The sequence below is a fragment of the Panthera onca genome, chromosome B3 (genome assembly GCF_046562875.1).
Source record: "Panthera onca isolate mPanOnc1 chromosome B3, mPanOnc1 haplotype 2, whole genome shotgun sequence".
NCBI lineage: Eukaryota > Metazoa > Chordata > Mammalia > Carnivora > Felidae > Panthera > Panthera onca.
In genome coordinates, this window is record NC_138344.1 from 18707434 (window position 1) to 18721589 (window position 14156).

At 41.3% G+C, this 14156-nt stretch overlaps 1 protein-coding gene across 7 annotated transcripts in view; it reads right to left on the minus strand.

Moving 5' to 3' along the window:
• Positions 1 to 7536, minus strand: part of CERS3 (ceramide synthase 3) — a 122006-nt gene extending 114470 nt beyond the window's left edge. For 3 of the 7 annotated variants that reach the window (XM_060617806.3, XM_060617808.3, XM_060617805.3), the window contains exons 1-2: positions 7451 to 7536; positions 3824 to 3886 (exon numbers count right to left, since the gene is read on the minus strand). The gene's annotated coding sequence lies outside the window, so the exon portion shown is untranslated. Of the gene's footprint in view, positions 1 to 3823; positions 3887 to 6838; positions 7367 to 7450 lie in introns of those variants that run through there. The other 4 variants (XM_060617811.3, XM_060617807.3, XM_060617812.3 and 1 more) reach the window with 3 other exon arrangements.
• Positions 7537 to 14156: the final 6620 nt, after the last annotated feature.

The following is a 14156-nucleotide window of genomic DNA, read 5'->3' on the forward strand; positions in this document are numbered from 1 at the left end:
TAAACATCATGAACCAACTTCTTCCAGCATCAAACGTTCTGTCTGTAGCTTCCTCCTCTCTCTGAGCCTTCACAGAATTGAAGAGAGTGAGGGCCTGGCTCTGGATTAGGCTTTGGCTTCAGGGAATGTATGGCTGGTTTGATCTTCTATCCAGACAAAGTTTTACGTTCTCTGTATCAGCAATAAGGCTGTTTCACTTTCTTATCGTTCGTATGTTCACTGGAGTAGCACTTTTCATTTCTTTCAAGAACTTTCCCTTTGCATTCACAGCTTGGCTAGCTGGCTCCAGAGGCCTAGCTTTAAGCCCATGTTGGCTTTCGACACACCTTCCTCACTAAGCTTAATCATTTCTAGGTTTTGATTTAAAGTGAGAGACCCATGGCTCTTCCTGGTACTTGAGCACTTAGAAGGCATTGTTGGGTTATTAACTGGCCTAGTTTCAATATTGTTATATTTTAGGGAACAGGAAGCCCTGAGGAGAGGGAGAGAGACGGGGGAACATCTGGTTGGGGGAGCAGTCAAAACACACATATTTATTGGTCAAGTTCGCTGTCTTATGATTACAAGAGTAACATCAAAGATCACAGATCACTATAACAAATATAATTATAATGAAAAAGTTTGAACTGTTGCAAGAATTACCAAAATGTGACAGAGACACCAAGTGAGCAAATGCTGTTGGGAAATGGTGCCTGCCGATAGACTTGTTACACGCACGGTTGCCACAAAGTTCCAGTTTGTAAAAAATGCATGATCTGTGAACCACAATAAAGTAAAGCACAATAATACAGGAATGTCTGCATAGAATCTGAACTGAGTCTCTATTACCCCCACTCACCAGGTTCCACACTCCCCCTGGCCCAGTGTTAAAAGATTTCCTGGCAGATAATTTGAGAGAAAGTGAGAAAACGAAAGAGAGATCATCAGAACTGATGGTTCTCATATATTCATACTTGAGTGCCACCCCCTAAGCTCCTTCCCCTCTCCTGCTTTAGGTCTCTTCATATCACATTCATCACCATATAACACATGTGACCTCTTATTGACTTGTTTGTGACCCATCTTCCCCATCAGAATATTAGCTCCATGAGTGCTGGGATTCTTGTCTAACTTGCTCATGGCTGAGTCCTCTGGGGACAGAACAGTTCTTGGCACTCAATGCTGAGTGGGTACACTTAATTTGGTTATTTATGGTTGAGTCTCTTCCTATCTACCACAATAGACAGTTGCTTTTTTCAAAGGTAGTTCATTGGGCTTTCTCAAAATTTACAGGTGGGTACTGGGTGTCATGAAGATGGCCAGTTCTAGTCTGAGTTTGTTGGGAGAGAGGGAGATTTTTCCCTCAAAGACTTACGTCTGTTACACTCTGAGTACTTAAAGCAAAGGGTTTTTAGAATCCATCTGGCTCATACTCTGGGAAGGCCATGGAGCTGTCTGCCAGCCAGATCATACATTGTCGTGTGAGCTGCCTGCCTCTCAGTCCACAGCCCTCACTGAGAGATGGCCAGAAGGTCTTTGCATATGGCCCTGGCCACAAGTGTGGCTGTGGGTGACCAGGCAGCCCTCATCTCAACTTGCTTCTTCCAGAAAGTTCTTGTTGCTACACCCGTTTCCACTTTGTGCTAACTATGTGATCTTATGCTTATTAGCTGTGTGACTCCAGGCAAATCACCTAACCTCTCAGCCCGTTGGATTTCTCACATGAAAAATGAGGAAAATAACAGCAACGCCTCAGAGTTGTAAAAACAGTAAATGAGGTAATGTCCATAGAAGAGCACCTGGCATATAGTAAGACCTCTGTTGACGTTAGCTATGATGATAATTATAATTGCTGTTACTAATTTATTTCATCTATAAGCTTTATTCCTATGTTACTTTTTAATAGACTTTATTTCATGCACATAGACATAGATTCTCCAATTAAATCTTGAGTAAGACTCCAAGTAGCACCCATTACCATTCTCTGAACACACACATTTATTCATTAACTCATTGATCAAGTATTTCATTGGGTTCATACCATGTGCCAGGCACATCATATCTTTTGTGGGAGCTAAGGATCTCAAGAATAAAAATATAGCATGATTGCCCAAACTGATACAGACACACACTCATATGGATGAGCATAAGTGTTCACAAACCTACTGTACAGAGTACAATAGGCTCTGCATCGGACAAATTGGGACCACGGAGGAGATGAACTCTCAAACATTTACTATTTCATATCCTACATGCATGCAAGCATAAGCTGCGGATTTTAGATGAGGAGCTAAGACTGTATAATATGGCATCAGGAAGCAGACAGAAGGGTAAATAAAATTTTCATTCCCCAAACAACCAATCCCCTGATTGTCTAGGTCTGTGAAGGTACAGCTTGGTAGCTTCAACAGCTGTGCTCCTTTATCCAGCATTGTGTTGGGCATCAAAGTAAATAGTCCATGTGCTTTGAATAGACTTATATGAGTTGTGTCAACAATAGGTAGGAAGCAACAGGCGATAAGAGGGAGATGAGTGTCTCAATAAACACATGGGCTGTCAATACCATGTTATGTGTGATAATGGGAAACAAAATGCCCCTGATCCATCCAGCCATCACTTATTCAACACACATACTATACGAGGTGCTTGACATATAAAGATGGAGACAATGTCCCTGACCTCAAGGAGACTACCATCTATCTTTGCCCCCTTACTTTATTCTCCCTCCTACCCCATACCCTACATGCTACCTGCCAACAAGGAACCAGGAGAAGATCTGCTTGGCTAGCCTGAGACACCCCAAAATGGGCACATTTCTTCAGCTTGTGAATTCTTGGGTATGATTTTTTTTTCAAGCCGGACTAAGTTTCATGAAGTCAGCCAACTAAGACTTATTCGCATGAAAAAGACACTCACCCATCTGCCTGCTTGTGAACAAAAGACTGATTATTCCATGGGGCACCAGAAATGCAGCCCAGGCTTGAGGTTAAGAGTGCTGATCACCTGTGGGATAGTGGCTATCGGACCACCTCAGTCACTCTCTGGTCATTTCCAGATTCCCTATGATGGAGTTCTAAACCAAGTACATTTCCCTTCATCAGCTGCTTTTTTGCCACCAAAGCACCCACAGTGACCAGAACACCCCAGTGCAACCTAGAATGGTACTGAGATCCCAATCCTTGGGGGCTGTTTCCCTTTTCCTTTCTGGTTCCTGAGGTAGAGCCATCCTCCTGCATGTTGCTACCAAATAATCTCAAAACACAGCCTTTATCAACTTACTTCTTTCCTCCAGAATCTATGGCATCTTTATGCTGGTTACATTCGATCTAAATTTCTATGACAGCTGATTTCCTAAACTCCCCTCAAAAATGGGATCCCCACCTAGGCTATCCCCTTGTCATCCCCACTGTACTCCAGTACCTTGAGTCCCTGGGCTGAGCCCGTAGCTATGCTCACTCTGACCTTCGCTTGCATCCCACCTGTGATCAATCCCTCCTCATCCAAGACCTCCATTTCCATTTCCTCTGGGAAATTCTGCCTCTCTAATCAACCTGAATCACCCTTTCTCTTACTTGAGCCTTTACACTTAATCTGAATCACACCATGAGCCCCATTTTATATGCAGCCCCATTCTTACCAGTATAGAACAAAATCCTTCCATCATATAACTGGATGAGTGTGTGTGTCATACACATGCAGGTATGTGCCTTGTCTCCACTAGGCTGTAAACACCCTATGAGCCCAGATAGCCTGGAAACACTACCAGGTTCATAGGAGACCCTCAATAAATATTAGTCGAGGATCTGATAACACTCCTTCCCCCTACGTTTTAAGCTATAGGTACCTTCTGCTGCCGCTCTTCCTCCTTCCACAGTATTTTCATTCCTTCAACAATTATTTATTGAGCCTGGAAACAGGAAAATCACAATGAACAAGGCAGCTATGGCCCCTGCTCTCTAGCTACTCAGTCTCAAGCTCTGCCTAAGGTTGGAAAGGCAACCACATTCCCTGAATGTCAGCACCCATTTCTTCTCCCTCTTTGGGAGACTATCCACAGGTCAACGGTGCTACCCAGCCAATGCTGGGGTCTAACACTTTGGAAGACACTAAAAGGATATGAGCACAATACTATGTACACCAAGTTGATTACAAAGGGTCCTTCACTGCCTTCTACTGAGACCTCACATCAGGAAAAAGAACCCCTTTTGACCTCTTTTACATTAGACTGGTTTTGAATTAGAAATTCAGATGTGACATAACTTGTTTCACTACTGGGTGCTGCCACAAAGTGTTCAATGAGATAGGATGATTTCTATTCACTTACACAGCAGATGTTTCATATCTTTCCTGAAAAAAACACCAAATGTTGGTTCTTCTTTCTTTATTTATTTTAAATGTTTATTTACTTATTTTGAAAGAGGGGGGGGGCAGATAGAGAGAGAGAGAGAGAGAGAGAGAGAGAGACAGAATCCCGAGCAGGCTCCATGCTATCAGCACAGAGTCCAATGCAGAGCTCGATCTCACGAACTGTGAGATCATGACCTGAGCCAAAATCAAGAGTCAGATGTTTAACTGACTGAGTCACCCAGGTGCCCCTAGTTCCTCTTTAAAAAAACCAGGTATAAAAATTAAGTTTCACTAAAAACTAATAATATGCATCACTGAATGTTTCCATGAATAATTTATAATGTTCATTCATTCATACATCTATGGAGTTGTACGTACTACATCATACTATATACTATATATACTACATCATAGCAGTTATGACAACTATAAGTGTGGTTATAATAACAATAGTTTGCTTGATCATATTAAACTGTCTGCAAGGCGCATTTGCAAAAGAGAATACTAGCCATTTATAAGTAAATATCTAGGGGCACTTGGGTGGCTCAGTCAGTTAACTGTTTGACTTCGGCTCAGGTCATGATCTTCTGGTTTGTGGGTTCAAGCTCCGCGTCAGGCTCTGTGCTGACAGCTTGGAGCCTGGAGCCTGCTTCGGATTCTTGGTCTCCCTATCTCTCTGCTCCTCCCCTGTTCATGCTCTGTCTCTCTCTCTCTCAAAAATAAATAAACATTAAAAAAATTAAAAGTAAATGTCTGGCCTAAACTTTTTTAAAAGCCGGACTAAGTTTCATGAAGTCAGCCAACTAAGACTTATTTCCATGAACAAGATTGTCACCCATCTGCCTGCTTATGAACAAGACTGGTTATTCCACAAGGCACTAGATACAAAGCCCAGACTTGAGGTTAAGAATGTTGACCACCTGTGGGATAGTGGCTATTGGACCACCTTGGTCACTCTTTGGTCATTTCCAGACTCCCTGTGGTGGAGTTCTAAAGCAAATACATTTCCCCCCATCAGTTGCTTTTGTGGATAAATTGTATACAGGGAAATTATCCCCAACAACTCTGGTTCAAACTTTTCATTATTTAAATCCTTAAAATCAAAATCAACCGACCAATCATTCAACAGACAAATGCAAATACAAAATATGAAAATAATTATTATAATGAGCACCAAGGGCTTCAGATTTTAGTTAAAATTTTTTTTAACATTTATATATTTATTTTTGAGAGACAGAGAGGGAATGGGAGAGGAGCAGACAAAGAGGGAGACAAAGAATCTGAAGCAGGTTCCAGGCTCTGAGCTGTCAGCACAGAGCCTGACACGGGGCTCAAACTCATGAACTGTGAGATCATGGCCTGAGCTGAAGTCGGACGCTCAACCAACTGAGCCACCCAGGTGCCCCAGATTTTAGTTAAATTTTTAAGAAATCTTTTTTTCAAAGCTGAGAAGAAGACCACCTGACTGTCAACAGCAAAACTTCGGCCTCAGATATGCTTTGCATCAAGGTCCTGTTTTCCAAGACAGTAACATAATAACCAGAACAGATGAGAAAACTCTTGGACTGTTAATACAGGTCATCACTGAGTTTCAGCAGGGACAATGTAAAGCAAAGATCCTCACATAGTCACACAATAGGAACAGAGGTATGTGTAAATCATGCATAATTTCACAGTAACAATGATGGCTTGTGGCTCCCATAATTGCTAACCACCAGTGACTGATCTCACATAGTGAAGCAATTCTCCCATTCCATTCCTTACATATCAGGAATGATCTATACTGAATGTGATGGACCGGATACCCAGATACATGCCATGCTAATACATGTAAAGTAAATGTAAAACACACAGAGCTAATGAGGACAGAAATACCATTTGATTCTTCCACAGTTCCAATCATGTAAATAATTGTTATTAAGATAGGTTATTACTACTGTAAGCGTACTTTCTGTATAGGTAACATATTTATCCTGGTCTAAACCAGTAACTTAATTTTTAAATGTAACCCACAATACCTTTGTACATACCTTTTACATCATGACCTAATACAAATATACCTACAAATATACATAACTGAAACCAAAGTTTCACAAAACAATACTTATCCATACTATCTATTATCTATTCTAGTCTAATATTGACTCTTTAAAAAATGCTGGTCTGGACCTACTATACTGGTTTACTCACCCATTATGGGGTGACAGAGCACAATTTATAGGGTCCAAAACTACCTAATTGGATTGCTTTACTCTTTCTATAATTCTACATACTACTTAGATTTTTTCCCCCTTCATTTCAGTTAATTTAAAGACATTTTCTGATGAGATAAAAGACAAATTTGGATAAGCTTCAAGTTTCATAATTTTGGTCTCCAAACTATGACTACTAGGAAGAGAAACCTACAACTGAGTCTAAGCACATGCTGAACACTTGATAAATTTTGCTGAATTTTAGAGTAAATAAATGTGTATTTTCAGTATTTTTTGAAAGTAGGGATAATAACTTTTACCTGACAAAAACCAAGCCCACTCAAAGAGGCTTCCCGGCCAGAGGCACAAAGGCCATAGGCTTGTGGGATCAAGTCTAGGCTCTCAAGTCCATTTCTGGACAGTGTCCACAGCTCCCTGCTGAGCCCCCTACCACAGAAAAGAGCAGTAACCTGGGCCAGATCTCTATTCACCTGGTGGGGTTAATATTCAGAAAATATGGAGCCCACCCAGCGATTCACAAAAACCCACGAAGACAAAGGCACTCCAGCCTGGGATGGGCCTAACTGACTTTGCAAGGCCCAGTACCAGTGGGCTGCAGCAAGATGGGGAGGCGACTCGGCCCAGGACACAGCCTGGGCCTGCGCGGGGACAGGGCCAGGGCCTGCGTGGGGATATGGACCGGGGACAAGGCCTGGGCGGAGACAGGGACCAAGGGAACGACCTCAGCCCTGAGAGGGGACAGGGACAGGGCCCCGGCCTGCGTGGGGACAGGGACTCAGGGCATGTCCTCGGCCTGCGTGGGGACAGGGGCCTGGCTCAGCCTGCGCAGCATCGGCTCCGGCAGGGAGGTCAGCCTGCCCCGCGTACACCCCCACCCCCAGAGCCCCCGGAGCCACATCCTTCCCCAGCACCTTTCTCCTCTGCTCGGAGCCGAGCCGGGACTCCAGTGCGCAGAGCCAGGGCCAGGGGTCAGCACAGCGGTGCATCCTGGGACGAGGGCCCCTCGAGGCTGGAGGGGGCACGGTGGAGGGGCGGGGGGTGGCGCGCGGGAGGCGGGGTGGGGGTGGGGAGGCCCAACAGGCCATCAGAATACTGCAAAGGGAATGACAACAGCTTCCTGTGTGGGCGCCAGGTTCACGGCAGGTACTGTACCTAGGCTGCACTTCTGTTAATGGGCACACTGACCTTGTAACACAGACTTGTACCACAGGCCGAGTGACTTGCCCGAGCTGTCCTGCTGGTACATAGCTCAGCTGGGGTTCTAATCTGGGTTTCTAATAATTCCAAACCCGGCGCCCTTGTTACTCCATTACACAACCTCTCCAGAGGTTAAGTAGCAACTGGTCTACAAACTGTCCACAACTTCCGGGTGCAGGGCGAGGAAGCTCGAAACAGTTCTGGAATAATTCTGTAAGCCCAGGTAGGTGGTGATCTCTCATTACAAGGTTGAATTAACAGAGATAGATCAATACATAGCATAGAGATAAAATGAAGCTATGAAAAATCTCCAGCAAAAGAGAGGGAACATTATTTCTTTGAATATTTGACTAAAATATGAACTTGTGAAAATCATTTATACAGGAGACAGTATTGTGTAGTGGTTAGGAAAAAAGGCTTTGGAGCCAGGCAGCCCTGAGTTCAAATTCTGACTCTAAAATTTACTAACTTTGGGATATGTGACCTTGGGCTTTTAAATGCTTTATCATAGCCTTTTAAAATGCTACTTTCCTCATGAGTAAAATGAGGGTAATAATTCCTCCTTGCAGGGGGTCCTAAGGGTCATATGAAAGAAAGTCTATGAAGTATTTAGTATGCTACCTGGTAAAAATTAAGTGCTCAGAAAATGATAGCTGTTTTGCTATTTAAGTACACAAAAACGTTTAGGAAATGTATGTTCTTAATAATAAGTAACTCAATTATTACTGTTTTGTTTTGTTTTGTTAGGTCTTACTACATTTTCCATGAGATAAAAATAAAAAGGCATCAAGGAGAGCTCGGGATGAGATAAAATGGCAAGCAAGGAGTTGGGATACAGGCACCATATGAATAGAGATGGAGGAAAGATTTCAAGGAAGTGGAAAAGTAATCACAGATTTAAACCTGCTTTGGAAGTGATAATGAGTTGAACTGACATTGGAGAAAATCAGATCAGGTACAAAGAAGTAAAAAGTTCAGATGTTCTCTCAGAATGCACTGGAGAACAAAGATCAAGGTGATAAGGGAGGAAGATAAGCATGGAGGTAAGAAAGCAGAAACTCAATCTACAAATGACAACATAAAGATATCTAGGATGTTATATAAGACATGTTCTAGACAAGAGTACTCAAAAGAGAACCAGATCTAGACAGAGTTTCAGGAAATTTTTACCTTTTGAGGACAAGAAATTATCTGGGATGCACCCACCGGAGAAATCACAGTTAACCCTAAAAATAATCAGTGAGGATGGTCTTGCCTTTCTCCTCCAGAACAACTAAGGATAGAAAACAATGAGGCAAAATGGCAACGGTTGAAGAAAAGTTGCAACACAAAAAACTATTCCCAGATAAGTCATTTAGGTCAACAAAAGGAATGGCAACCAGAAGACACGGTCTGATATGCAAGGTCTCAGAAAATATACCCACCTTCAGTTGCTGAGAGCCATATACCAGTCACCCTTCCTGGAAACTTTACCTGGAGAGGAATCAAAATTAAGATTAGCTCATTGGACACACTTGTGACAGAAGAGGAAAGGAGAATGAAGACTAAGTGATAAATATAATAATAGTAATAAATATAGTAATGATAATAAAATGGAATGTAAAAAGCAAAAGTAAAATTTGTAGAAGATACATAGGGTAAAAGTTTATTGGGAATAGCCATGTGGTTTATGAGTTCAGATGACATTAGCAATGGCCAGAGAGCTGGAGGAGCAAGGAAGTGAAAGTGAGCAAAATGTTACACAGCATGGAGTCTATGCTTATGGCTTTGGTCTTGGTTTTGATGACTAGAAAAAGGAATTTTCGAACATGGTTTTTGAAAGCATAAAAAGATAATGATTTGTATAGTTAAAAAAAAAGTAGGTATGTTTCTAATTAACTACAAGACATAAATCCAAATTATTTATACGAATAAATATAAATTACTAACAACCCATATGCAACCCAAGAAAAAACAAAGGAAACATCGAGGAAGAATAAACTGAAATAGCAAAGATGTAATTTATGACAAGAAAAATCATCTGTAAGGTTAAAACTATGTATGTCATACTTTGAATAAAAAGGAATAACTTTTGGATTATTAAAAACTTTTTGATTGTGTTTATATTATAAAATAAGTCTGCTGTTTATATGGTTGACTCTTGAAAAATGTGGTGTTGCAGCACACCTTGAGGTGCTGACTCTTGTGCAGTAGAAAAATCCATGTATAACTTTGACTCCCCAAAAACTTTATAGTAGCCTACTCTTGACTTGAAGCCTTACTGATACCATAAGCAGCCAATTAACACATATTTTGTATGTCCTATGTATTATATACTGTATTCTTATAATAAAGTGGGCTAGAGAAAGTAAAATGTTATTAAGAAAATGTATTGAGAAAATACATTCATAGTACTGTACTGTATTTATTTATTTTTTTAATTCCAAATAGAAGTGGAACTGTGCAGTTCAAACCTGTATTGTTCGAGGGTCAACTGTACGTGGTCAGACCAAAGAAATCATTCCAAAAGGTTTAGTTGTCAAGGTCACATAATAGATCATCCAAAACCCCTGGTCTTGGATGATCCCCATGCACTTTTCTTTAGATACTACAGTGGTTTTTCTCGCCGGCTGGTTCCCAGCTCAATTTGCAGGGTCAAGGTAGACAATGTACACTGCACAAGGGTTCCAGCATCATATGTTCTACGTATCACTATTCCAAATGCCATGTCCCCATGTTTGTCAGTCCAGTCTCCTGCAGTAGATATGTCGTCACTGACCTATAACCACTGTAATGACACATCTTCACTGGAGATGGGCCTTTTCCATCCCCCACAACAGACCACTAAAGAACAAAATAAGTAGTCTTGTTAATGTACTTTTTGCGATGTTGTTAAAAGAAATGCTTCTGATGGAATCCCAGTGGCTTCTTCTTTCTCCATGCCAATCTAGGATGTGCAGAGTACTGTTCTAGATCCATTTCCAAATCTCCATCTGAAGGTGTGCTGACGTTCTTTTTTTTGCCCGTGCAGACGTTGGAGAGAATTGGGCTATTTGTGATTACTCTCAAATGTTACTTTTATTCTCCTATTAGTTTGTAATGAGACTCACCCATATGGTAGAAAAGCTGTTGCCAACTAATATTATTTTCCACTTACCACTTATCTTCCCTTCCATGTAATCATCAAATCATTCCTTATACATATCAAAAGTGACACACAATTAAGAGGGCATATGCCATATTCAAGCAAAAGATGCCACATGACATCAAAAATGATTTACTTGTCAACAATCTAGAGAGTAAGGGAAATATCTTTATTGTAGAAATTAAGCAAACTCAGAAAGAATTTTGTCATTTACAAGAGATTTGACAGTCAAAATTCCAATTCTATTTTATACAAGAAAGCTATACTACTCTTTTGTTTTGTTTTCAGAAATGAACAACAACAACAAAAAAAACACCTAGCAATTTAGAGATAGAAAATATACTTTTCTCTTCTTACCAAATAAAAATAGTGTAGCTTCTGGGAAAGCCACCAGTCCTTATTACAACGTATTGAATACCTTAAAAAAAACAAAGTCATAAGCAATCATAAATGTGCTGTTGGTGTGTTCGTCTCATGAGACTCAAGGGAGAAATATGCCGACGGGAGACATAGAGCCTTTAAAAAAACAAGTGCTGCCATGAAGCCACAGACAATCTCAAGCACATTAGAAGATATCTTTAATATAGATGCATGTTTTAAACTCTGTGGCTTTCAATGACTAGGTGGACTCTTGTCTGAAGCCAGACTAAAAATACCTGAACTTTTCTCACCAGGAAGGAAATCATACCCTGATCACCTTCCATTTCTCAGTTCTTCTAAGTATAAAAAAACCAAAAAACCAAAAAACCAACAACTGTATTTTCCTTGCAAACAAAGCTAAAGTTCCAAGCGGAAAAGTACAAGCAATACTAGCTCTCCACAAACATGTATTTTACCCAGTGTGGGAAGTAACTGTATTAGTTTGCGTCAAACTACTTGGTATAGCTCAATGTCAATGGGAAATTTAGAGAGGAATCATTGTTTTTCCCAGATCGTAAAAAAAAGCATCCTAGTGGGTTTTGTAATTAGGACGGGATACATGGCGTTAACTGTAAGGGCTTTTTGATCTGCGTTGTTCAGCTCCATAATCAAGAAAAACTTAGACTTGGTTTGTTAGTTTGGGCTATGATAATATAGTCAGAAAAAGCATTTTATCAACCCCAGTTTTAAAATAGACATTTTAATAGAGCAAGACAACTTTATACACTGTGGTAAATGACAAGACCCATTAAGGTTCAGTATTTAGGTCAAGTTTCCCAACACCTGGGCAGTAGGAGTAGGCTGAATGCAGCCAAGAAGAGGTGGGAGGAGCAGCAGCAGGTCAGACCAGAGCCTGAGGAGATGCTTGGTGGCAAGAACATTGCCTCTGGGGATAGTGTTCAAATTGTTGTTAACTCAGATAGTTTGCTTTTCAGCATTTCTACCACTTCAAAGATGCCACCAAAAATTCCAACTACTGAGATGGTACAAATGTGTTGAAAACTACTGTCCCTGAGGTTTCTCCATCTTCTCCTGTGCATACTTGGTCCAACCAAATCCCTCTTTCCTACTTCACCAACAGCCTCCTAATGGTTAAAGCGCCCATTAGCTTCTTCTCAGAGATACTCAGAGCCATATGCATTTTCTTTCTCAAAGCCCTGCCTAACACCTCAGAGTTTCCTCAGGGTATTTCTTGCTCTCCTGTCCTTGGCCTGTCACTTTTCTTCTTCCACCAGGCCTTTTCTCCAGCCTCACTTGAGTCTCAGGGCAATCACACTTTGCCCCATGATTTTCATCAGACCTGTGTGCAACTGCCCTCCATGTTTGCCGAGGGCCATTCTAACTTTCAACATGGGACTTCTGTCTGTCTGCTGGACATCAACATGTGTGGGGGACAGTGTGTGAAGTCGCTCAGGGGAAACTGAATCTGTCTCCCTCCTCACAAGACTTTCTACTTCCTTATTTCCATGAACAGCAGCATCTTCAGCCACACAAGTGAAAAAATGGCACTTGTCTCTCTGGTTGGTCCTGTCTCCCCTTTTAAAAATTTAGATTTTTTTTTCTTTTCAGTTATATATGCAAATATTGTTTCATGATGCAAGTCTTTTAGTTCTGGAAATTTTTCTTGAATTTTAGTACTGTCTCCCTTTTTTCCTTCTCTTTCTGGAACTTCCATTATCCTGTTGTTTAAACTTGTGGACTGGTCCTCAAGTTTTGTTATAGTTTCTCTCTCCTGTTTTCCATTTTCTTTGTCATGTTGCTATACTTTCTAGAATTCCTCAAATTAATTTGACTACATTTTTGTTGAGTTTTTTATTTCTGCTATCATATTTTTAAAAAAAATTTTTTTTAATTTTATTTATTCTGAGAGAGAGAGAGAAAGCACAAATGGGGAGTGGCAGAGAGAGGGAGAGAATCCCAAGCAGGCCCATGTTGTCAGCAGAGCCTGATGCAGGGCTTGAACCCATGAACTGTGATATGACCTGGGCTGAAATCAAGAGTCGGATGCTTAACCAACTGGGCCACTCAGGCACCCCTCATTTCTATCATATTATTCATTTATATGAAAAAAAATTTAAGTGTAATATCCTCTATAACCATTTATCTCTGAGGATATTCATAGATTAACTTCCTAACAGCTTAATCTGTCTAGTTTGTTTTGGCCTCTCTTCCATGTTAGAGACTTTCCCCAAATGCCTGATGATCCTTGGCTGTTCACTCATACTTAAGAGTTGAACATGCCCATCAGAAGGTCTATGCATTTGGGTGAGGTTTGTGACTGTGGGCTTCAGAGTAGGGTGACTTGGTGAGAAATTTCTTTGGGGAACCTTCCCATATAGCTTTAGGTCTTTTTTCTTGGGTTGGTCAGATTCCTCAGAAAAGTGGTATCTGGTCTTGTGGGGGAGAAGGCGGGGGACAACAGAGGTTCTCAACTTTCAGTGTGTCTACTTAATCCCATTTTCAGTGTGATATGCCTATCCTCAGCTGTGCCTGGTGTTCCCTAGTCCAAAGTCCCCGTTTCACTCTCTCTGGGAAATAAGCCTCTTACATACCTGAGAGAGAGCACAATGGTTTAGCTACACGAAATTGGACAGAGGGTCTAGAGGCAATTCTCAAATAGGCTTTCAACCATCCCCTGGCACACAGTGCAATGCTCGATACTCCTGTCTTCAGGGAGATTCACCCGGTAATCAGGATGCTCAACTTTCTCCATTGCAGCCAAGAATTTGGTTTTCTAAGGTTTGCTCAGTCAGTCCTTGTGTCTCATTGCCTCTTTACTCTTGTTGTAGTGGGTCTCTGGAGAGAGAGAGCTGGATGCAGGCATTCAGCCAGGACTTGCTGCCTCATTGCCATTTCCACTGCCCTTGACTCCAGTG